Source organism: Narcine bancroftii, chromosome 2 (genome assembly GCF_036971445.1).
Source record: "Narcine bancroftii isolate sNarBan1 chromosome 2, sNarBan1.hap1, whole genome shotgun sequence".
Classification (NCBI taxonomy): domain Eukaryota; kingdom Metazoa; phylum Chordata; class Chondrichthyes; order Torpediniformes; family Narcinidae; genus Narcine; species Narcine bancroftii.
The window spans coordinates 281579338-281603500 of record NC_091470.1 but is presented as its reverse complement, the minus strand read 5'-3'; the positions used below and the strand labels follow the sequence as shown (position 1 = coordinate 281603500).

Sequence of the window (24163 nt, the reverse complement as noted above, 5' to 3'; positions counted from 1 at the left end):
AAATTAGAGGAGCAAATTTGTAAGATTGCATATGTGTAATAAACATAAGATGGCAGTTGTGGGAGATTTCAACTTTCTGAACTGGGATGGTCATACAGTAAGAGGGCTGGATGAGGTAGAGTTTAAATGTGTTCAGGAAAGTTTTCTTAATATATAGAACACTCGAAGGAGCAGTATTGGATCTTCTTTTAGGGAACGAGATAGGTTGGATGACAGGTTTGTGTTGGGGAACATTTTGGATCTAGTGATCACAATACTATTAGTTTTAGGCTAGTAATGGAAAAGAATAGAGATGGGCCAAAGGTTGAGATTCTTGATTGGAAGAAAGCAAATTTCAAGGGGACGAGGAAACATTTGGAGGGTGTTGATTGGAATAAGATATTTTCAGGGAAGAACATAGCAGATAAATGGAGGATATTTGAAGGAGAAATTCTGAGCACAGTCGTTATGTCCTTATGAGGATTAAAGGAAAGGCTAGAAACTGTAGGGAGCCTTGGTTTTCAAAAGAAATTGAGAACTTGGTTTGGAGGAAGAGGGATGCGTACAACAGGTATAAGCAGCAGGGAATGGGTGAATTGCTGAGGAATACAAGGAGTGTATTTTTTAAAGAAAAAAATCTTAAGAAATTGGGAAGGATAAAAGATATGAAGCTGCTTTGACAAGCAAAGTAAAAATAAATCCTAAGGTTTTCTGTAGGTACATTAAAAGTAAAAGAATAGTGAGGTATAAAATTGGACTCCTTGAGGATGAGGGGGTAGAGTCTAAGTCAGAGGAGATGTGAGACATTTTAAACTTTTTTTTTTCTTCAGTATTCACTAAGGAAAAGAATATTGAGCCAGATGAAGTGAAGAAATATGGTAAGGAGCTCATGGATAATAAGGATTAATGAGGAGGTAGTGTTGGCTGTATTTTAAAAAAGATTAAGGTGGATAAATCTCCAGTTCCTGACAAAATATTCCCAAGGACCCTGAGGGAGGTTAGTGAAAAATAGTGGGGCTGTTGACAGAAATATTTATAATGTCACTGGCCAAAGGGGAAGTGCTGGAGGGTGGCTCATGCTCTTCTGCTAATCAAAAAGATTCAAAAGTAGTCCTGTAATTATAGGCCTGTAAGTTTGATGTCGGTAGTGAGTAAATTAATGGAAAGTGTTCTTAGAGATGGTATATACTATTTGGGAAGACTGGGATTGATTTAGAGTAGTCAGTATGGTTTTATACGTGGAAGATCATATTTAACAAATTTTATAGTTTTTTGACGAGTTGACTAAAATGGTGGTTGAGGGGAAGGCAATGGATGTTGTCTATTTGGACTTTAGTAAGGCTTTTGATAAGGTTCCCTATAAGAGGTTAGTAAGGAAGGTGGAAGCATTAGGATTTAATGAAGTAGTGAGATGGATTCAGCAATGGTTGGATGGGAGATGCCAGAGAGTAGTGGTGGAAAATTGTTTGTCAAATTGGAAGCCAGTGACAAGTGAAGAGCCTTGGGGATCGGTGCTGCTGTTTATCATATATTAACAATCTAGATATTAGGGTGGCAAATTTGATTAGTAAATTTGCAGATGATACAAAGGTTAGTGTTGTGTACAGTGAGGAAGATAAAGATTACCAAAGTTTACAGGGTGATATAGAACAGATAGAAGAGTGGGCTGAAAGATGGCAGATGGAGTTTAATACTGATAAACTTGAGGTGCTACATTTTGGTAGGACTAATCAAAATAGCTCATGCATTTTAAATTGTAGTCATTTAGTGGAACAAAGGGATTTAGGAGTCATGATGTATAATTCCCTGAAAATTGAATCACATGTGGATATGGTAGTGGAGAAGGCATTTAGTATATTGGCTTTCATAAATCAATATTGAATACAGGAGTTGGGATGTTATGTTAAACTTGTATAAGGTATTGGTGAGGGGGGGGGGGTGATTTGATAAACTATCTTTCTCCCCCTATAATTTTGAATACTTCTATGTAGATAGGCTTTTTCCATTGAGTGGAGGAGATTCAAACAAGAGGGCATGGATCGAGAGTAAAAGGAGAAAAGTTTGGGGGAAACAGGAGGGGGAATTACTTTATGCAGAGGGTGGTGGGGGTATGGAATGAACTTTCGGCAGAGGTGGTAGAAGTGAGATTGATGTTAATATTCAAGGAAGAGTTGAATAGGGATATGGACAGGAGAGGTGTGGAGGGTTATGGGCCGAATGCAGGTCAGTGAGACTAGGTGGGAGAAGTTGTTTGGCATGGACTAGTAGGGCAGAACTAGCCTGTTTCTGTGCTGTAAATGGTTACATGGTAAGGCAGTAGATATGGTATAAATGGATTTTAGTAAGGCACTTGATAAGGTCCCCCATGAGATGCTCATTCAGAAAGTCATGAGGCATGGCATCCATGGAACCTTGGCTCGGTGGATTCAAAATTGGCTTGCCTGTAGAGAGCAGAGTCGTTGTGGACAGAAAGTATTTGGCCTAGAGATCAGCGACTAGTGGAGTTTTGTAGGGATCTGTTCTGGACCACTGCTCTTGGGTGAATTTTATAAATGACCTAGACAGAAGGATGTGTCAGTATGTTTGCAGATAATACAAAGGTCGGATGAAATAATTTTTTTGTAGGTTACAAAAAGATATGGACAGTATGCAGAGACTGGGAGACTAAACCTGAAGGCTAAGTACAGGGTTAATGGTTGGATACTTAACAGTATGGATGGATAGAGACAACTTGAATCCAAATCCATATCTGTCATAAGGTTGTTGTGCAGGTTGATAGGATAGTTAAGAAGGCCTATGGGATGCTGGACTTCATTAGTCAAGGGGTTGAGTTCAGGAGCCCTGAGGCAATGTTGCAGCTTTATCGATCTCTGGCAAGACCACACTTGGAGTATTGTGTTCAGTTCTGCCCACCTCATTATAGGAAGGATATGGAAGCTATGAAGTGGGTACAGAAGAGATTTACCTAGATGTTGCTTGGATTGGAAAATGCCTTAAGACAAGGTTAGCAGAGCTAGGCTTTTCTGTTTGGAGTAAAGAAGGACAAAAAGTGGCTTAATAGAAGCATAGAAAGGGGAGACAACTAGTGCCTTTTCCCAGATTGGGAGTATCAAATACCAGAGTGCATTTGTACAAAGTGAAGGGAGAAAAGTTTTGGAGTGACATCAAGGATGTTTTTCTAGTGTTGTGGGTGCCTGGAAGGCTTGCCAGGGTAGTGGTGGAGGCTAAAACATTAGGAGCATTTAAGAGACTTGCACAGGCACATAGATGGAAGAAAATTAGAGGCTTGTGAGGTAGGAAGGGCTTAGTATATTTTTTTTTTGTAGGAATATATAGGTTTAGACATCGAGGACCAAAAGGGTCTGTGTTGTAATGTTCTGTGTTCTAATCTAAGTCCTTCGGCAGCCTCCTGGTTTCCCATCCCCATCTTCTCCATCTATTTTCATATCATCTGCAAATTGGTCACAGAGCCATTCATTCAATTATCTAAATCATTGCTATACAACATTAAAAGTAGTGGCCCCATCACTGACCCTGAGAAATACCATTAGCAACAGGCAGCCAACTAGAATATGATCCCTGTATTCTGACTCTCTGCTTCCTGCTAATCAGCAATGCTCTACCTATGATAGTATATTTCCTTTTGTACCATGGGCTCTTATCTTTAAGTGCCTCATGTGTGGCATCTTGTGCATTTGGATTGTCAGAAGGCCTTGATAACATCCATTACATCTCCTATTTAGCCTGCGTGTCACCTCTTCAAAGAATTACAATAGGTTTGTCAAGCAAGATTTTCCCTGAAGGAAACCATGCTAGCTTTGGCCTATCATGTCATTTGCCTCTAAGTATCCTTGGACATTCAGTTCCCAATGATATCCATCATTTAACCATGACTCCATGATGGCCACCATATCATATTACTCTAAGTAACGTCATTCTTGACAATCAACTTCAACATCTTCCCTCCCACTGAGTTAGACTAACTGGTCTATAATTTCTTTCTGCTCCTCTCTCCTTTTTGAATAATGGGGTGATATTTGAAATTTTCCAGTCCTAAGGACCATATCAGAAATGTTTGATTCCTGAAAGTTCATTGTCATCTCCTCCATGATATCTACGGCTACTTTCAGAACCCAAGGATGCAATGCATCTTGTCCAGGAGACTTTTTCATCCTAGGACCATTCAGCTTTCTGAACACCCTCTTCCTTGAAATGGCAAATGCTCTCACTTCCCTTCTCTGATAGCCTTCTTCACCTTGCACTGCTAATGTCTTCTTCAGTGAAGACTGATGCAAACTACTTAGTTCCTCTGGCATCTTGTTGTCTCCTATTATTTATCCAGCATCATTTTCTAGTAGTCCTATATTTAATCTTGCCTCTTTTACTTTATATACTTGAAGCTTTTTTGCATCCTCTCGATGTTATTTGCTAGCCTACTTTCATACTTCATCTTTTCCCCTTTTGTTTTTAGTTAATGCCTGCAAATTTTAAAAAAAACTTCTCAGTCTTGTCTTCCCATCATTTGTTGCTTCCTTGTTTTTCCCCCTATCTTTTGCTTTTATTTTGGCTTTGATATCCCTTATCAGCCACAGTTGTGACACATTTCCATTTGAATATTTCATTGTTTTTGGTATGTATTTATCATTTTTTGCAGAAACTCCATCCATTGCTGCTTTGCCATCTTCCCTGCTAGTTCCCCCTTCCAATCTAGTTTAGCCAGTCTGTCTCATGCCAGTGTAACTCCCTTTCCACCACTAAAATACAGACATACCTGACTTTAGTTTCTCCTTGTTAAATCTTAAATTCAACTAGAGGATATTGCAAACACTGCTCACTCTTGGTTTCTTTACTCCAAGATCTCTAATCACCTCTGGTGCATTACACAACACCCGGTCCAGAACAGCCAATCCCATCGTGGGTTCCTCAACAAGCTGCTCTAAAAAGCCAACTTGTAGGCATTCTACAAATTCTCTCTTGAGATCCAGCCCCAACCTGGTTTTCCCAATCTACTTGCATGTAAAATCCTCCTTGACTATTATAAAATTGCTCTTCTGTCACCTTTTGTATTTGCTGTTGTAATTTGTCACATCCCAGCTACTCTTTAGAGGTTTGTATACAACTGCTAACAATTTCCTTTTATCTTTGCTATTTCTTAACTCATTACACAATGATTCTATTCCAATCCCAAGTCATTGCTTTCATTTAACATTATTCCTTAAAAGCAGAACCATACCACCCACCCCCTTTGCTTACCTTCCTATTATTTTACTGCAATATATATCCTTGGAAATTCAGCTCCCAATGACATCCATCCTTTAGCAACAACTCCATGATGGAGTTGCATCATAGCTGCCAAACTGTAGCTGTATTACAAGGTCATCTAGTTGATTTCATATGATTTTTAAATAAAAAAAAACTTTTAGCCTTGTACTTGTTTCTTTTTTGACTGCCCCTGTTGCACAGCCCTGCAGCCAATTTAAACAAGCACCTACCTTTCATGATGCTTTTTAAATGCTCCTCTCATTCAGAGAAACAATTTTATGGACTACTACCTCCCAAAAATAATATGATTTTGACCAATTTGCTTGAGATACAACTCAATATTTAAAAACTATGCTGCCTCAGTGATTGATGAAAGGGAAATGTTATTGACAGCTATAGACTTTAAGACTTTTTTAAAATCAGATTAGATGAAAGTTACATGATGCTTGATCTCAACAAATTGTATGCACGAGTAGGATTAGAAGTGGTTGGGGAAAGATTGGTACAGTAATTCGATTCTGGCAGAGGAAGGTTGTCAGAGAGAAGAATTAAATGGGTTTATATTTAAAAAAGATACTGGGGAGGAAATAAGTGTTTAAAAAGATTTTCAATTGGCCAAAATCTAAATTAATGCTGTGTAGTTGGGTGTGAAGTATTCATTGAGAGATGACAAAGAATATAGATCCTAGATAATTTTCAATGGAAAGGATGTCCCCAATCATATAACCATATAATCATATAACCATTCACGGAGCGTAAACAGGCCATGCCGTTCTTTTGAGTCCACACCGGTTCAATAGAACAATTCCACTAGCTCAAACCTCCCGCTCTCTGCCAATAACCCTACAACTGCCCCCCCCCCCCCTCCATGTATGCATCCAATCTTCTCTGAAATGACAGAAGGGACCATGCTGCAACTATCTCATTCGGAAGATCATTCCATTCTGCCACCATTCGCTGAGTAGAAAAAGCCACCTCTAATATTTCTCCTAAAGTGTTGCCCCCTTACATTTAAATCATGGCCTCTTGTTCCAACTTCCCCTGCCCTCAGGGGAAAGGGTCTGTTTGTCTAGTCTATCTATTCCTTTCATCATTTTAAATACTTCTATCAAGTCCCCTCTCAGTAGTCTACGTTCCAATGAAGAAAGTCCCAGTCTCCTTAATCTCTCCCTGTAATCTAGATGCTGTAAGCATAGTGATTTTCTACCTAGTAATCTCCACAGCATGAGGACAAATGAAGATTGGAAACTTAGTTAAGAGGAAGGAACTCTGACCCATGTATTTGCCAAAAAAAAACTAGTAGAATGGCATAAATTACACTTGCAGTATTTGGATTGGAGGTGGCCAGAAGTGGGGAGGGCAGTTTCGATAGCAATAACAGGAGCAGTGGATCTGAGCAGTATGAAGATAACAGACCAAATGGAACCAAAATGTGATGAAGGATGTGAAAATTAAAGGAAATTTGCAATTGAGTAAAATATGCTTTAAGTTGAATGGATCTGAAGGGGTTCCTATGTCTTCTATCCTTGTATCAATATGATATGAATAATGGAGTTTCTACAACTTCCATGGTGATACTCAATGAAGTTAAAGCCAAAAAGTGCCTTCAGTTTTGTTATAATTGACCCTATTCTAGTAGTTAGTGACTTTTTAAACTAATGGCAATTGACAACCCATCAAAACAACCCCAAATTGTGCACAGTGAAGCACAGATAAATGTTATGGTTTAATGAAATTTCATATCTGAGCTTGGTAAGCATTTCAAAATGGAATATGCACCAGAGTATTTTTAAATAGGTGATAGATATTGTTACATGTGTGATATACTTGTATGCAAAACATGAAAAGAACAATTTTGAGGGCATATGAATGAGATACAAATAGTCTGTCTTTAGCTTTTTTATGACAACAGGATTGACTAATCAATTAATTTTTGTCAGTTTACAGCAGATCCACAGCATACACAAGAAATTAAATTCCTGACGAAAGGCTCAGGCCTGAAATTTTGGTAACACTTTACTTCCTATGGTTGCTGTGTGACCTGCTGAGTTTCTGTAGTATATTTGTGCATTGCACGTGTCCTCTGAATCTGCAGATCTTTTTGTTTATCTCTGGAATAAATTCCACTGCATTTGGAGGAGTTCATTAAATATAGATGCAGTAACACATACCAGTATCCTCCACATATTTAGTGATTGATAGGGTGAGTGGGGTTAGTGGAAGGTCATGTCCTCGGTGTCCCCTGAACCCATGTCCCTCATCCTTGGACATTCTACTGGACTCCTATATGACCTCTCAGTAAACCGCAGTGGTTTTGTGGAGGCTTATCTTGCCACCTCATTCAGGCTGCATGTCAATGAGAGGAAATTGGTTCTTGCCTGCCTCCTTTGCCTGTCTACTTGATATACTGCAATACTGGGAATGATTAAATTGACAAGTTTCCTGAAGTTGTTAACATTTTTTCTCATCTGCTTTCATTTCCCCATATCCTCTGGTGTTTATCACAGCGATGGCAGGTAACCATATCCTGCCAGAAAGGCCAGATTTCTGTTTGTTGAACTGCTGTCAACATCTTTGTTCAAATTACTATTCCCCTGCCTCTGGATTTCCACCAATGAAAGAAATTCAAATGTCAACATATCAGTATCAATGAAGTATTACCATAAATGAATCAAAATAGAAATATTTCATGGGCAATAACTGGACAAAAATTTAACATTGGACTGTATTTTAAGTTTAGAAAGGACACACATAAAGGTGGACAATGGCACAGTTCCAGTTAAGGGTTTGATCTTACTCTGATTTCTTTATGGATTTTCCCATTCTCCCTGTAACTGGGTTGGTTTTCTTTAAGTGCTCCATTTTTCTCCTCCAACCCAAAGATATCGGGTCGGTAAATTTATTATGCTCTATAAATTGGCCCCATTGTGTGACTGATTGAATCTGTGGAGTGTTGATGCAAAAGTAGCCAAAATAAAATGGGATTAGTGTAAACGGATGCTTGATGGCTGGAAAGTGGATTAAGGCCCTAATTCTGTATTGTATGACTCCATATTATTTTAGCATACCTGTCTCAAATCTTCCCATCTGGTATCTGTACCTAGAAGGGAATGGGCAATCAGAACAACTTATTGTCATGAACATGTCACAAACTTCATTGTTTTGCAGCAGTATCACAGGTGCAAATATTGCTATAAATTACATCTTTTAAACAATAAATTAATTAGTGCAAAAAAAAAGTGAGGTAGTGTCTGTGGTTCATTGTCTAATCAGAAATCTGATGGCAGAGGGGAAGAAGCCATTTTTGTACTATTGGATGTTCATCTTCAGGCTCATGTACTTCCTTCCTGATGGCAGTAGTGTGAAGAGAGAACATCGCCTGGGTGGTGAGGGTTCTTGAGTTTAGAGGCTGCTCTTAAAATTTTAAGTTTAGACATACAACACTGTAACAGGCCCTTTTGGCCCACAAATTTATGCTGCCCAATTATTGACCTAACACTCTGGCATGTTTTTGAAAGGTGGAAGGAAACCAGAGCATCCAGAGAAACCAATGCAGACATGGAGAGAATATATATACTCCTTACAGACCAGGTGGCATGGTTGGGATAGTGGTTAGTGCAATGCCATTACTGCACCAGCAATCGGGACTGGGGTTCAAATCCTTTACTGTCTGTAAAGAGTTGTTCTCCCCAAATCTGCGTGGATTTCTTTGGAGACTCCGGTTTCCTTCTGTTCTCAACTTAGCAAGGTTATAGGTTAATTAGGTGTAATTGGGCAGCATGTAATCATGAGCTGGAATAGCCTGTTAATGTGCTGTAATTAAAAAAAAAATAAAAATAAAATAAATGTAGCAATGCCAGACTCAAACAGCAGCTGCTGGTGCTATAACAGCATTGCTTTAACCACTACACTATCCATGCAGTTTCTTAAGATACCACCTCTTGTAGATGTCCTTGATGGAGTGAAAACTGGTGTTGACTAATTTCACAACTCTCTTCCTGTCATGTCCTCCATGCCAGACAATGATGCAACCAATCAGAATGCTCTCCACAGTACACATGTAGAAGTGACCTACCAAATCTCCTCTCAAACTCCTCACAAAGTATAGTCACTTGCATAGTGATTGCATCGACTGATCTTCAGAGATATTGATACCCAGGAATGTGAAGTTCCTAACCCTTTCCACTGCTGACCTCTAAGAGGGCTGGTTCATGTTTTCCTGATTTTACCCTCCTGAAATCCACAATCTTTTCCAAAATATACTGTATATCTTGATCTATTTGGAGTTATGCATGCTTTGCAACAAAATTGTTGAGACAGGATCAGTTGGAAATTTTAAGTTTGTACCAGGTATAAAGTGACAATAAACAGTGAAAATGGTTCTTCTTCAAGCAGTATAACAGGTTATTTCTAACATATAGCTGTGTATAGAGTTAGGATGATCAATTTGTATCAAGCAAGGTCCCCATATTAGAACTTCTTCCCTCTGGGAGGAGAGAGAAGTGAGTGTGTCTGGGGTGTGATGAGCCCTTCATTATATTAGCTGTCCCTCCTAATAGCAGATGATGTGTGGATGGAGACCACTGAGGGGGAGAGAAGTTTGTCTTGTGTTCTGAGCTGCATTCACTGCCTTCTTGAGCAGAGCAACTTCTGTACCACATTGTGATGCATCCAGCAAGTATGCTTTCAATGGTGCACCTGAAGATGTTGTTGAGGGATAAAGGGAGCATGCTGAATTATTTTATACTTCTGATAAAGTAGAGACATTGTTGTGCTTTCTTGACCATCAAATCAACATGCTTACCTTGGGTCTTTTATTCCTCAGAACTTGAAGTTATCTACTCTTTCCACTTCAGTGTCATTTATTTAGATGGAGGTGCAGTCTTAACAGCCTCTCCTGAAGTCATTGATCATCTCATTTCTGGGAGGCTGGGAGGCTGGGAGGCTGGGAGGCTGGGAGGCTGGGAGGCTGGGAGGCTGGGAGGCTGGGAGGCTGGGAGGCTGGGAGGCTGGGAGGCTGGGAGGCTGGGAGGCTGGGAGGCTGGGAGGCTGGGAGGCTGGGAGGCTGGGAGGCTGGGAGGCTGGGAGGCTGGGAGGCTGGGAGGCTGGGAGGCTGGGAGGCTGGGAGGCTGGGAGGCTGGGAGGCTGGGAGGCTGGGAGGCTGGGAGGCTGGGAGGCTGGGAGGCTGGGAGGCTGGGAGGCTGGGAGGCTGGGAGGCTGGGAGGCTGGGAGGCTGGGAGGCTGGGAGGCTGGGAGGCTGGGAGGCTGGGAGGCTGGGAGGCTGGGAGGCTGGGAGGCTGGGAGGCTGGGAGGCTGGGAGGCTGGGAGGCTGGGAGGCTGGGAGGCTGGGAGGCTGGGAGGCTGGGAGGCTGGGAGGCTGGGAGGCTGGGAGGCTGGGAGGCTGGGAGGCTGGGAGGCTGGGAGGCTGGGAGGCTGGGAGGCTGGGAGGCTGGGAGGCTGGGAGGCTGGGAGGCTGGGAGGCTGGGAGGCTGGGAGGCTGGGAGGCTGGGAGGCTGGGAGGCTGGGAGGCTGGGAGGCTGGGAGGCTGGGAGGCTGGGAGGCTGATCTTAGCACCATGCCACTAAACTTCTAATCTTTTTCCTTATTCTGTTTTATTGCTACCTGGGCTACTATTGTATCATCAGCAAATTTGAAGTTGGAATGGAATTTAGCTGTCTGGTCTTGGTGTAGAGCGTAAAAAGGACAAGACTGAGTACACATCCTTGAGAAGGGCTGGTGTTGAGTTTGATTGTGGAGATGTTGTTGCCGATCATCCCTGATTGTGATCTGTTAGACAGGAACTCTAGGATCCTGTTGCAGAGGAGGAGCACTGAGGCCAAGATCCTGAAGTGTAATGATGAATATGATCAGAAGAATATTGAAGATGGGGCAATAGTCTCTGAATAGTACTCTAATAGTACTTAGCGCCCAGGTATTCCAAAGTTGAGTGAAGAGTTAGGGAGTTGGTGTATGCAGTGGATCTGTTGGACGGTAGGGAAATTGAAGTGGGTCAAGGCTCGATGAGCAGCTATAATTGATGTGAGCCATGACCTGCTTCTCAAAGAACTTTGTGATGGTGAATATCAGAGCTACAGTTGATAGTCATTAGGCCTGTCTTTTTGGTACTGTGGTCTGTTGCAGGGAGAAATTAAAGATATCTGAATATGTCCGCCAGTTGGTCTATGCAGGCTGTCAGAACCCATCATTTTCAGGGAAAAGTGAATAAATATCTGAAAATAAGATGAACATGGGTTTGTGTGGAACAGTGAGAAAATGGGGTAAATTTTGGTTTCTTCCGGGGGGGGGGGGGGGGGGAGGAGGGGAAGCATGAATAGAATTGCTGCCTTTTTGTTATACTGTAACAATATAGTTATTGGCACTGAAGCTCAGAAGGAAAGGGGGAGAAATAGAGAGCTAGTGATGGGGAACTCGATGGTTAGAGGGACTGACAGGAGATTCTGTAACCAAGATCAATACTCTTGGTTAGTATGTTGGCTCACAGGTGCATGGATCTGGATGTCTCAGATGGAGCCCACAGCATTTTTGAAGGGCAGGGTGACTAGACCAAAGTCATGGTACTAATAATATAGGTAGGGAATTTGGAGGGAATGAATATAGGGAGTTAGGATATGGATTGAAAAGTATGACTCCAAGGAGGTAATATGTGGATCACTATCAGTGCCATGTGGCAATAAGAGTAGAATTAGGAAGCAAGTGTGCATGAACATGTGTCTGAGCAGCATGGAGAGTGTCAGATTTAAACAATTGGTGGTAACGTGGGATTGTAGATTTCTCCCGGACTGTCTTAAAATTATGAAAGCTGAATTTGACCACGTGCAAGAGTTGGGCATAGTCTGCAGATCTGACAGCTGCTGGGCTTCACCAGTGCATAAGGTTTAAAAAAAATCTTCTGGGGATTGGTGGCCTTGTGGTGATTATTGTGCCCTGAACAATTCTATCATGCCTGACTGATAGAACATCCTCAATTTACAAGACTTTTCAGCAAACCTCCATTCAAACAGATTTGCAAAACTAGATCTAGTACGTGATTACTATTGGATTCCAGCTGAACCTTCTGATGTTGCGAAGATGGCAGTAATTGCCCCTTTCATCACATTTGAGATTCTGTGAATGCTATTCAATCTATGGAATGCAGCTCAGACGTTCCAGTGGTTTATGGACCATGTACTCATTGGCCTTTTTTTTTTACATCAATTATATTCTGACCACAAGCGTGGATGAAGAGTAGAACAAGTGCCACATATCTGATTATTTCAGAGGCTTGATGAGGTTGCCATTGTGATCAATCTCAGTAAATCTGTTTATGGCTCTGCTGATCTTGTATTTTTGACATGTTAGAGTTGTGCAACATGGAATTTTTCCTGATGAACTGAAAGTGTAAGAGATTTGAGAACTTCCTACACTTGTTGCGTTTGGGCAGTTGCCATTTTTTAAATAAGGCATGATGAATTTTTAATCGCAGATTCCTCCCAAATCTGCAGATTCTCTATTGCCCTTTACTGAACTAAAAGGATCCAATAAGTTCACATCCAAAAGGTCATCAACTTTGGGAGATGATGCCTTGCATGCTTTCAATAGTGTGAAGACTGCTTGCAAATGCCACAATGCTTGTATATCAAAACAAAAGCCCAATGCCTTGCACTCTCTTACCATAGATGTATCTGTCGGTGCTGTGGGAGGAGTGTTGGAACAATGGTTCCATGGGCAATTGGAACATCTGATTTTTTTTTTAGCCCAGTTGTCATCAGCTCAGGCAAAGTATAGTATGTTGATCAAGAACTCTTGTCCTCTATCTTGCAGTGAAAGATTTCTGTTTTATTGGAAGGTCATCCTTTCACCATTACAAGTACAAGCACATGTCTCTACTTACCTAAAGAGATTCAGCACTTGGACTTCATCTTACAATTGTTGTTGGACAAATGGCAGATCAAAGAAAAGCAAATGCTATGGCCAATATCCTGTCCAGGTGTGACATTGATGCCTTCCATACAACTACTTCAATGGCTCTTGCAAAGCACACTGATCCTGATCTCTTCTGATATCACCAGATCAACTCTGGTCTTCATCTTCAAGATGTGACCTTGGATGAATCAGGAGTAAAGTTGGTCTTTTTTCCTCTACTGGAAGGCCTAGGACTTCTGTGCTGGCAGCTATGAGGTGGGAGATTTCTGAGTCTCTTCACAATATATTTCATCCTACTAGAAGAGCATCAATCACACTAGTTACAACATATTTTGCCTGGTTTAGTGTTGGATTATGGGCAAGAACTTGCTTGCTGTGTCAATGCTTGTCTCCAGACACACAAAATCGAAGTGATTTTATTTTGGCATTTGAACCTAAACTTGGTAGGCCTGCTTCTGCCATCTCAGGAATATAATTATCTACTCGCATGTGAAGACTGGACTACCAGGTAGCAGGAGGCCATTCCTATCACTGACACAAGATGCAGATTGTCATTAGGGCTTTTCTGGATCATTGCATTCCATCTTTCAGTGTTCTCATCACTATTATAATGGATTGAGGATCTGCTTTGTTCTGAGCTCTCACTGATCTTCTGGACACTATCCATATTCACACTATGCCTTACCATTTGCAGGCCAACAGCCTCGCTGAGTGTTTCCATCGACAATTGAAGGCAGCATTGACAGTAGGTGGTGATGCATCCATGTGGAGTGAACGTTTGTCCAGGATTCTCCTTGGAGTGCATACTGCTGTTATGGCAGACCTTGGATGTTCAGCGGCAGAGGTGGCACTATGTTAACCTTGCCAGGTGAGTTTGTGAATCAGAGTCCAAGCACAATGCTCTGATCATCCAGCAAGCTATTTAATCTTCAGGAAAGCATGAGATTACTCCAACCTACTCCTATGTGGCAGGTCTCACCTGCAGTGTATGTGCTGAATGATTTACAGTGCTGTACTCCTGTGCTCCTCCAGCATGATGCTGTTCACAAACCACTTCAGCCCATTTATGATGGCTCTTTTCAGGTCTTACGATGCAACCTAAAGACTTTAGTGATCAACAGGAATGGAAAAACTGACACTATTTCCAAGGATGGGTTGAAGCTGTCTTTTAGCAACGGTCTATCTTCTGCCTCTGAGTCAGAGGACTGTCACACCCATGCCAGTCAAACTGCATTGCCTGTCTTACACTATTGCATGAGGTCAAGCCAAACAGTCAGCCCTCTGGACTGTTGTGTAGCGGGACAGTTCCAATCTGTTGCTTCCTTGCATAGCTCAGAGGCTGAGAGGGTGGCTGTCACAGTCCCATCAATATATGGGTGATGAATCTCTGATGCAGGAGGAGGAGAATGAGAGTGTCAGGATCTCCTGTGTAGCAGTGAGCCAATGAGAAGGTCAGAGGAATTTAGCTGGGTGGTGTTTGGAGAGTTGAAGAATGCAATATTGTCTAGTGAATAATAAAAGAAAATTTACTTCATGGTGTGCTGAAAGAAACAAATTAGTGTTTTTTTTTGTAAGCTGTGGTAAAACAGCGCTGTTGCATTCTCCAACTCCTTGTCAACTTTTTTCATTGAAGGATGTGAGAGAATGGTCTCTATTGCTGTATACAATAAGCTCTTTCATATTCAAGGCCCTCTGGGAAATATGGATCAATTCCTATCTGACAGCGAATGCAGCTAATAGAATATTATGCAGCACAGGAACAGGCCTTTCAGCCCATGATGTCTGCAGCAAACATGATACTCAAATTAAACTAAAACTCTTCTGCTTGCATGTGATATGCAAGACTACTATTGCCTGCTTCCACCACTTCTTCTGGCAGCCCATGCTGGGCACCTGCCATCCTCTAAAACATTTGCTCCACACATCTTTAACTCCCGACCTTAAACACATGTCCTCTAGTACTTTTTGTTCATACCGGGGGGGGGGGGGGGGTGTGGTGTTATGATACTATCCTATTCATGCCTCTCATAATACATTTCTGTAAAGTCTCCCATCAGCCTTCACTGCTTCAGAGAGAACAGCTCAAGTTTGTCCAATCTCTCCTCACAGTTTGTATCCTTTAATGCAGGCAACATCCTGGTATATTTGTTCTGTACTATTTCGAAGCCTTCACATCCTTCCTATAATGGGGAGATAAGAATTGCACACTGTGATGGTACAGATTCTATCACCAATGTGTATATGTACAGATGGTAGTGTAGGATGACTGTGACTGGCTGAGAGTGTAGCCACGCCTACTGGCAGGTCTTAAATGATTGCTCCTACCCAGACCAGGTCATTCTGGACTGGTCGACCTACTTGTGATATGCTCCAGTCTTTTAGTTAATGCAAGCCTTGGTTTGGATCAACAAGTCTTTGGTTCTTTCGACGTGCATTACACACACTGTATTCCAAGTGTAGCCTAACCAATGTTTTATATTGCTGCAACATGACTTCCTTAATCTTTATACTCAATGTCCTGCTTAATGAAGGTAAATATTAAATGCTTTTTTTTAAACCACCCTTAGATATACTTGGAACAGTATATCTAAGGCCACATTATTGATTGATTACCAGCTATAAGTAGGAAAATTTATTCTGCAGTAAGTTCTGCAAATCCAAACTAATCAGAAGTAGGTAACATGCTGTTTTTGTTGAGACAGGAAAAGAAGCTGGGTGTTTTTTTTCTCCAAGAGGATCCTTTGATTTATAGAAGAGGATAATTAAGTTACTGGTAAAGACAGTTATCCAATGACCATATGTAGTCATTGGCCATGGTGGTGCTTGGGTAATAATGGGCATAGATGAACTGTCACCTGGATTGGCTTGAAAAAAAAGATCCAGCGGTTACTCCAACTTCAGATCCTCTGGCCTTGTGCAAACACTAAACTGGAAGTCTTAAGTCACTAGAATTAGGCTGCAAATCGAAGAAAAATATTAGGAAAATGGCAGTTTGATAGGTCAGCTATGACAGCTTTGGCCAACCCATGGTGAGTAGGCAATGAATGTAGACAGCTTTCGTCACAAAGGTGGGTGTGTTCATTAAGGAACTGGTAGCAATGCACCAACATGATGGTTGATGAAATATGAAGACAGTCCATCTTTTGAGGGGAAAAAATATTGAGCTAAGTAGTCAGCAACACTACCTTCTGGAAGTAGTTTAGATAAGTGGTTCTTGACCTTTTTCACTCACATACCACTTTAAGTAATCCCTATGCCATTGCTGCTCTGTGATTAGTAAGGGATTGCTTAAGGTGGTATGTGAGTGGGAAGGTTGAGAATCACTGCTCTAGACCCAATTGTTACTGAAGTATTTTGCTTGAGAAAAATTGTCATTGGCCCATTTCCTTTAGAGTCATGAAACTGCACTTAACAAGTCAATTAAGTACGATCAAAACAGTGGTTTTCAAACATTTTCTTTTCACCCACATACCAGCTTTAGCAATCCCTTATTAATCACAGAGCACTTAAGGCATAGGGAATACTTAAAGTGGTATGTGGGTGGAAAGAAAAAGGTTGAGAACCTGGTTTAGATGAAGCATACAGGTGTTGAATTCTGAAGGAAGCTTGTGTGATATTGAGCCAAGGGCGGCATGGGAATGAATGATGTCTTCAGAGATAGGCTTTCAAAGATGGTGGGTAACAAATACAGACCTTGAGAGATACAAGGAGAATACTGAAGATGTCCTTCAAGCCATGGTTTAGATTTGCTTACTGTTTGGTGTATGCCAATAAGAATTCAATGAGAAAAGAGCCAACAGATTAATTGTATACAATGAAAACCCACTATAATGCACTCCAATTTTGTGCTAATTTGGATACAACATGATGAGCCATTAAACTTTTTTGATTTTGCAAAACTTTTGATGACTGCTAATACATGTATTCTTGAATGTTTTTGATTGTTCTTCTTCCTCCTGTTGCTGGCCTGGCAGATGAAAGACCAGTGGTCCTGGACAACACTGCCTCTGATGGCCAAGACATTGAGTGCAACGGCAGCACCAAGCCATCCCAACGGGGTGCCTTCAACCAGTAGCCAGGCCAAGACCTGTGCCATCATGGCGGTGGCCAAGCCACCCAATGAGGCAGCAGACGTGAAGAGTTCAGAACAGCCAAAGACAGGGAGCTCTAGCCAGAGCTCATCACCAAACAGCAGGCCGCTGCAGTGCTCAGGCAGAAAGCATAAGTGGTTCGAGATGACAGTGGGGATGGCTCGGCTGGTGTCAGAGCTGCAGGAAAGGCATTGAGTGTCCATTGACGATGGCCAAATGACCAGGCCACCAGGGGACCGAGAAACCAAGCAGACCTGATTTAGCGTAACCCCACTTTCTTCACGAGGACTTTTAGATCCAAATGATTGCATTATAACAGGATTTTGCTGTGTATAGTTAGTTATGAATGCATCAGCCATTTTTTTGAATGGTAGAGTAGACTTGGTCTGAATAGCCTAATTCTCCTCAAGTTTTGTGGTCTTATGGTTGACTTAACTAATTAACCAATTGTATAATTTCCTCTTTGGAAGCTTTAAATCATTTGTACATGTTTATAGCTTTTACTAATATGATGAATCTGTGTATAGGGCAAAGAGAAGTGTATATGTGACAATATTTTAAGTTAAGAATTGATGCCTCCAATAAAGATGGTTCAATCTCTTTGCAAGCAGCAAAGAGCTGATGGTCACTGCAAAAGTGGTGAGAGGAACAAAAAAGATTACTTTTGGATTGCATTGGTAAAGTTGGCATAGCTGTAATGGGCTGAATGCTCTCCTTAGAGCTGCGAACCTTTATGACATTGTTATGGACTAGGATTAATGGTCTGACAACCCATGCAACAACTAATGTCAAGGGAGATGAATAGTTTTTAAGTTAGTCCAGTAATTTGAGCATTCTGCTTTCAGAGAGAGTTGATATTACATCCTCCTTCAGTCAAATAAATATTGTTATTCTAGATCAGAGTAAGATTTGTTGCAGAAGCTGTGGAGATATCACCAATTTGTTCATTGTCTTTCTACTGGAGGAAGAATTAATGGATTTGAGGAGCTGCTGTAAGGAAATAACATAATCCAAGTTGAATAAAACTGCTGATCTTGTGCATTATATACCATTACATTTTGTAAGATGACACATCTTTTTCTCCTTAATGTTGAAATAGCTCCCTTATTAGATGGTTTCACCTTACTCCCAGCTCATATAATTACCAAGCATTTCCAATTAGAAACATGAAGCCTCCCTGCCAGATGCTGATGCACAATAGAAATCTGCCTTTGGACACGTGTGTCATTTCTTGTATGTTAATGGATAAATGGATTTTTTTTACAGTTCTTGCACTAATAGATAAATGGGCAGTCTAATCTTTGCTTGGGCTTGTTATCAGGTTTATCAGGTTAACATGATGGCATAGACTCTGCTGCCAAGATAATATGGAGCCTATTTCTAGTTGCCTTTATTAATATACAAATCATATTTTCAAAGAGCTTCCCCATGAATTGTTGTACTTCACAATAGCTTTTGTGTTTTATGGTATTTAAATTTTAAATCTCCATCAAAGCCCCATACCAAGCTATAGCTTAAATGGTGCAAACACCTTAATTATGAAAAGGTTTATGCTATGCCAATTGCCTTATTTGACTCAGAAAGGTAAATAATTTCTCTCCTTTCCCCTAAAATAGGAAAAATAGGACAATGCCAAGTTGCATGTTCACAGTTCCTTCAATGTTATTGGTACAATTCCTGGATCTACCAACTCAATAATATTCAGGGCATACACTCACCAGAACTGCAATACACAAAAGTAGAGAAACTCAGCAGGTCAACACAGCATCCATAGGAAGTAAAAAACAAATCAATATTTTGTGCCTTGTCCTTCATCAGGAATCTGGAAAAGCATGTTGAAACCTGAATTAAAAAGGGGGGTGGGAATGTGGAGGAGAATACTGGTGAGGGGAAGGAAAGGGGTATATTATCTCTATTAGAGATAATAGGTAGATGCAGGTGGGAGAATAGAGAAGAAAGAAGCTGAGAAGTGATACCTTCCCAAAGTACAATTGGAAAAAGGCAATAGGTGTTTGCTGCTCAACAATATCCAGATTACCAACAAATTCAATCTTCTAGAATGCTTTAGCTGCTGACAATTATAAACTATAAATTCTGAAAAGATATTTATTAGTTCAACTTTACTGTTCAATTAATGTACATTTTGAAGCAATGTAATTGCAGCACAGAAGCCAGGCCAGTTCTAATTAGAGGAATCTCTGCAGTTACCCCATCTGGCTTTGCAATATATTTTTCACAAGCATCCAGTTCCTTTTGAGTGATTCTGTTTCCACCAATATTAGACACCATTAATTCCAGAATTGAGCTACATCCAGTATGAAAAACTTTCCATCATTTTCACCTTTATCTTTAGCCCATATTTTTAAATCTGTTCCAGGATTCTTGGTCCAAACAGCAATGAGAACTGCTTTTCTCTATTTTTCCTAATTACACCACAATAATGGGACCCTCAATCTTCTTCACTGTCCAATCTTCCATTTTCAGGAAGCCATGAACTTACACCCCAAGGTCTCACAATGCTTCTAAGGGTCCTGCTGCTTATATGTCCTGTCTGTATTAGATGATCCTATATGTACCTCACACTTGTCTGGATTAAATTGCATTTGCTTTTGCTCTGTCCAACATTCCAGCTGATCTGTGTTCCTCAGTATCATTAAACAGCCATCTTCAACCCCTGCAGCTCCACCAATCTTCGTGTGATCAGCAAACTTGGTTATCAGACTACAGATATTTCTTATCCAAATCGTGTAATATGCATCAAAGGTCCCAGCACTGATCCCTATAATACACCATCAGTTGCAGACTTCCTTCCACTACTACCCTTCTGCCACCTACAACCTAGCCTCTATTTGCCAAACAGAATGTGATCTCCTGGGATTGTTGTTTGAAGAGGGCTCACAACATTGTTGAGGACCCCCTCCATCCTGTACAAATCATGAAAGAGCTACAGGAGTATCAGAGCCACGAAGGTGAGAAACGGCTTCTTCCCATGAGCAATGAGATTGCTAAACAACTGAAATTAACTGCTCAGATAAACCAACAGAGATTCTACAATTTATTAAACAATATTTATTAATTTTTATCTATGTGTATAGATACTGCATCTGTATCATTTTTTCTGTACGTGTAAAGATCAATATTTAAAGAGCAAGATAACAACTAAATAAAGACTATGGTCTTTGATAAACCAAAGGGTGGAAAATATGAGCACTAAATTGATGGTCTACTAATGGAATATATGGAAGGGCAAATTTGTAAGAAGGAAGGAGGATTCATGCAATTCAGACAAACAAATCATTTTAAAGGTTCGCCTGCTCATTTTCTGATGTGGGTTAAAATCAGTTTAAAAGGTTCAGCTTGTACTCTCATTTTGTAGAGAGTATTTTGTGCCCATTTGTAGAGGACTGGGACCAAAGTAAATGTTGCTGCAAGGAATTTCATTTAGACATATAGCACAGTAACCAGCCCTTTTGGCCCACAAGCCCATGGCGACCAATTCTACCCAATTGCCCCATGTGCCTGTTATGTTTCGAATGGTGGGAGGAAATTTGAGCCCTGAGAAAAACCTACGCTGACACAGGGAGAACGTACAAACTCATTACGGTGCAGGATTCATACCTTGGATCCAATTGCTGGCACTATAACAATGTTGCGCTAACCACTGTGCCACCCTGTGTCATCACCAAATTTGCTCATCATCAAAGATAATAAAGAATTGGATGAAGTAAACATGGCAAGAGAGGAAATTTCAGCATTTCATACCTTCAGAAATATTCAGAAGATAAAATGTTTGATATGGTGTATATGAACTTAATGATCTTAACCCTGTAACTCCTCCCTTTAAGACTCCTGAATAAAGGCAGAGTTGCCTTAGTCTCTCCCTTCATACCTGCCTTGGAACCAGGCCAGCAGCATGTGAAAACATGCCTGTCATTTCAGTCTGCTTGTGGTTATTGATTGCCCATCAAGTTCAACAAGGTTTTCCATGGCACATTTGTCAGAAAAGTAAAAGTACAACAGCACAATTTACAGAATATAGTGTTACAGTGGATAAAAATTATATTGTCAAACAGGAGCAGTATGATAACACTGTTGTGGGATTCATTCTGGAGCTTGGTGGCTGTGGGAAAGAAACTCTCTAAGTCTGTTGGTATAGTCTTTCAAACTTCTTCCCAATGGTAAGTGTGATAGTACAGATCTATCACCAATGTATATAGTGTATATAGTTACAGTATCTAGACTGTGCTTACAGCGATTGGCTGAGAGCTTAGCCACACCTACTGTCTGGGCCTTAAAGGGTTGTGTCCCTCGCCAGGTCGGATCATTCCAGACTGGTCGGCCACCTGTGAAGAGCTCCTGTCTTTTGCTAATAAAAGCCTTGGTTTGGATCAACAAGTCTTTGATTCTTTCGACGAGCTCTACAGTAAGTGAGAGAAGAGAATGTCCAGGCAGTGATGGGTCATTCACTATGTTGGTTATCTTTTCCAGACAGCAGGCGATGTAGATGGAGTTAATGGAGGGAAGGAAAGCTTGTGTAATGTTCTGAGTTGCATTCACTACCTTCTGCAGCTTTTTCTCAACTTGAGCAGTGTAGTTCCGATACCAAACTGTGATGCATCCAACTAGTATGCTTTTGATGGTGTGCCCATAGACGTTATTGAGGGACCAGGGAGGCATGCTGAATTATTTAGATTTCTGAGAAAGAAGAGGCATTAATGTGTTTCTTGACCATTGCATCAATCCACTCCAGGTAAGTCATTGGAGATGTTTATTTCTAAAAATGTGAGGTTATTTACTTTTTATACTTCAGCATCATTGATGTAGATAGGGATGTGGACTCTGCCCCTCTCATGAAGTCAGAGATCATCTCCTTTGATTTATTGATGTTAACAGAGAGGTTGTTATCTTAGCACCATGCCACAAAACTTTCAATCTTCTTCCTGTATTCTGCCTCATTATTTCATACCTGGCCTACTACTGTGGTTTCATCAGTGAATTTGAAGAAGGAGTTGGATTGGTATTTGGATGTAGAGTTGTGGGTGTAGGATTACAGAGGGAGAATGAGTCCAGTACTGCTGTTCTTTTATCTTGTGATCCTTGAGGAGCGCTGGTGTAAGGTTGATCAAGGAGGAAATAATGTTACTCATCTTCACTGATTGTAGACTGTTAGACAAGAAGTCAAGTATCTATTTTTGGGGAGGCGTGTAAGGAGCATTGAGTGCTAGATGACTCTGTTTGGAAAAGAGTTCACTAAGACCATGGTGTTGAAAATGTTGAACATGGATAACATAGATGTCCAGGTGATCGAGGGCTGAGTGGAGAGCCAGAGAGATTGTGTCTCCCATGGATCTGTTTGGATAGAAGGCAAATAGAAGTGGGATAGGTCTGGCTGGTAGGCAAGAGCTAAGGTGAGTCATGACCAGCATCTCAAAGCATTTCATGATGGTGGATGAAGTTGGATGTTGACTTAAAAACCATTATACAGTAATAGTTTATGTAAACACTAACCATGTGGTTAACATTGAGGAAGAAGGCCATTAACTATTTAAAAAAAAATCTCAATAGACCATATGGGTGAGCAAATTGATACAGCGAATTTATCCACAGTACCTATTGGAATTGGTAGATGCTGGTTAAGTGAATTTGCCTTTTGCTTAAGATTGTATGTTGTGTGGATTGATGAACTGACCCCTGGGAGGCACCAAATTTAAATGTTTGCATTTTTTACCTATTTATTTTCTGTGTCTTTTTTTTGCCAGGGATTTTACTGTATCTATACAATGTGTGAGAAAACATACACAAATAATGTCCTACAAGGCCTGTGCTACTCCCAGACAGCTGCCATTGTTTTTCCATCATTGCAATGACTACAAATTGCAGCACTATGTTGAAAACAAGTTATCTATCAAGGCAAGAACTCCTTTTTCATTATTTTTAGTTTCCTACTGGTTCTCAGGAACCTTGCCTACATATCATAATTTATGAACACAGGTTGAATGTGCTGCTTTTTTTTTCCGGTTTGTGGCAAAAAGCACAGAGTGACCTCACCCACAGTCTGCTTATGCTTTCCCCATTCACAATACTCCTCTTCCGTAAAGCTCTTTAAATTCAGTTTACCATTTTAACTTATTCAAATCCTATCCCATTACCAGTCCATTTTACTAACCAACGAATAGTCAAATCAGAGAGCATACACAGTATGTTGCTGCAAGTCAGGTCTGGCCAATTTGCTATTGGGCAGGTGACTTACAATTACATTCTCTTGCTACTTCAGGCTTAGATTCTCTCTCCTGCTGTGGATTCTCTAAGTGTCTCTTCCACCTATCAGTTTTTGCTTAGGTCCCTTGCTAGGTGTATAATTACTGGTGCAAATGATTGTTGCTGCTGGTGTTTGCTGTGACATCGACAGAAATGTAATAATCTGGACTTCAAGGGACCTATTTGATCTACTCAGGATCCTGAGTTTGCAAACAAAATGATAATTAATTGTGCATATGAATACAAAGGGTATCATCATCTTTTCAAATTGCTGCACAGTGAAAAGAGAAACAGCATATACAATCTAGGTATTTATTAGAATACAAGAAAGAATAAATGAATATCTTAGAGCAACTTTCTAACAGAATTGAAAGTTGTACCTAACAAGAATCCAGTGACATTTGTCCAATTTCCTCTTTCACACCCCTGTTGGCAATTGGCCACCCCATCTGTCAAGTGGAATTATTTATATACATTTTGTGTCCCATTCTCCAGCATCAAAATGATTATTCATCTGCTCAAATATAATAATTTGTATTAATTCACCAGACTCCTTCTGACAACCTTGCTTGCACCCCCCAGTTGCTGTCTGTGTGTCTGTCTGTATTTATACTTGCATTTTGGATTATATTTATTAACACTTGGCAAAG

At 40.7% G+C, this 24163-nt stretch overlaps 1 long non-coding RNA gene across 2 annotated transcripts in view; it reads left to right on the top strand.

The window, feature by feature from the left end:
* LOC138755344 (uncharacterized) overlaps window positions 1-24163 on the top strand; it is a 40759-nt gene that overhangs the window by 14890 nt on the left and 1706 nt on the right. Inside the window, exons 2-3 of one of the 2 annotated variants that reach the window (XR_011352215.1) lie at window positions 13859-14032; window positions 23015-23346. This is a non-coding gene — a long non-coding RNA (uncharacterized lncRNA). Of the gene's footprint in view, window positions 1-13858; window positions 14033-23014; window positions 23347-24163 lie in introns of those variants that run through there. The other variant, XR_011352214.1, reaches the window with a different exon arrangement.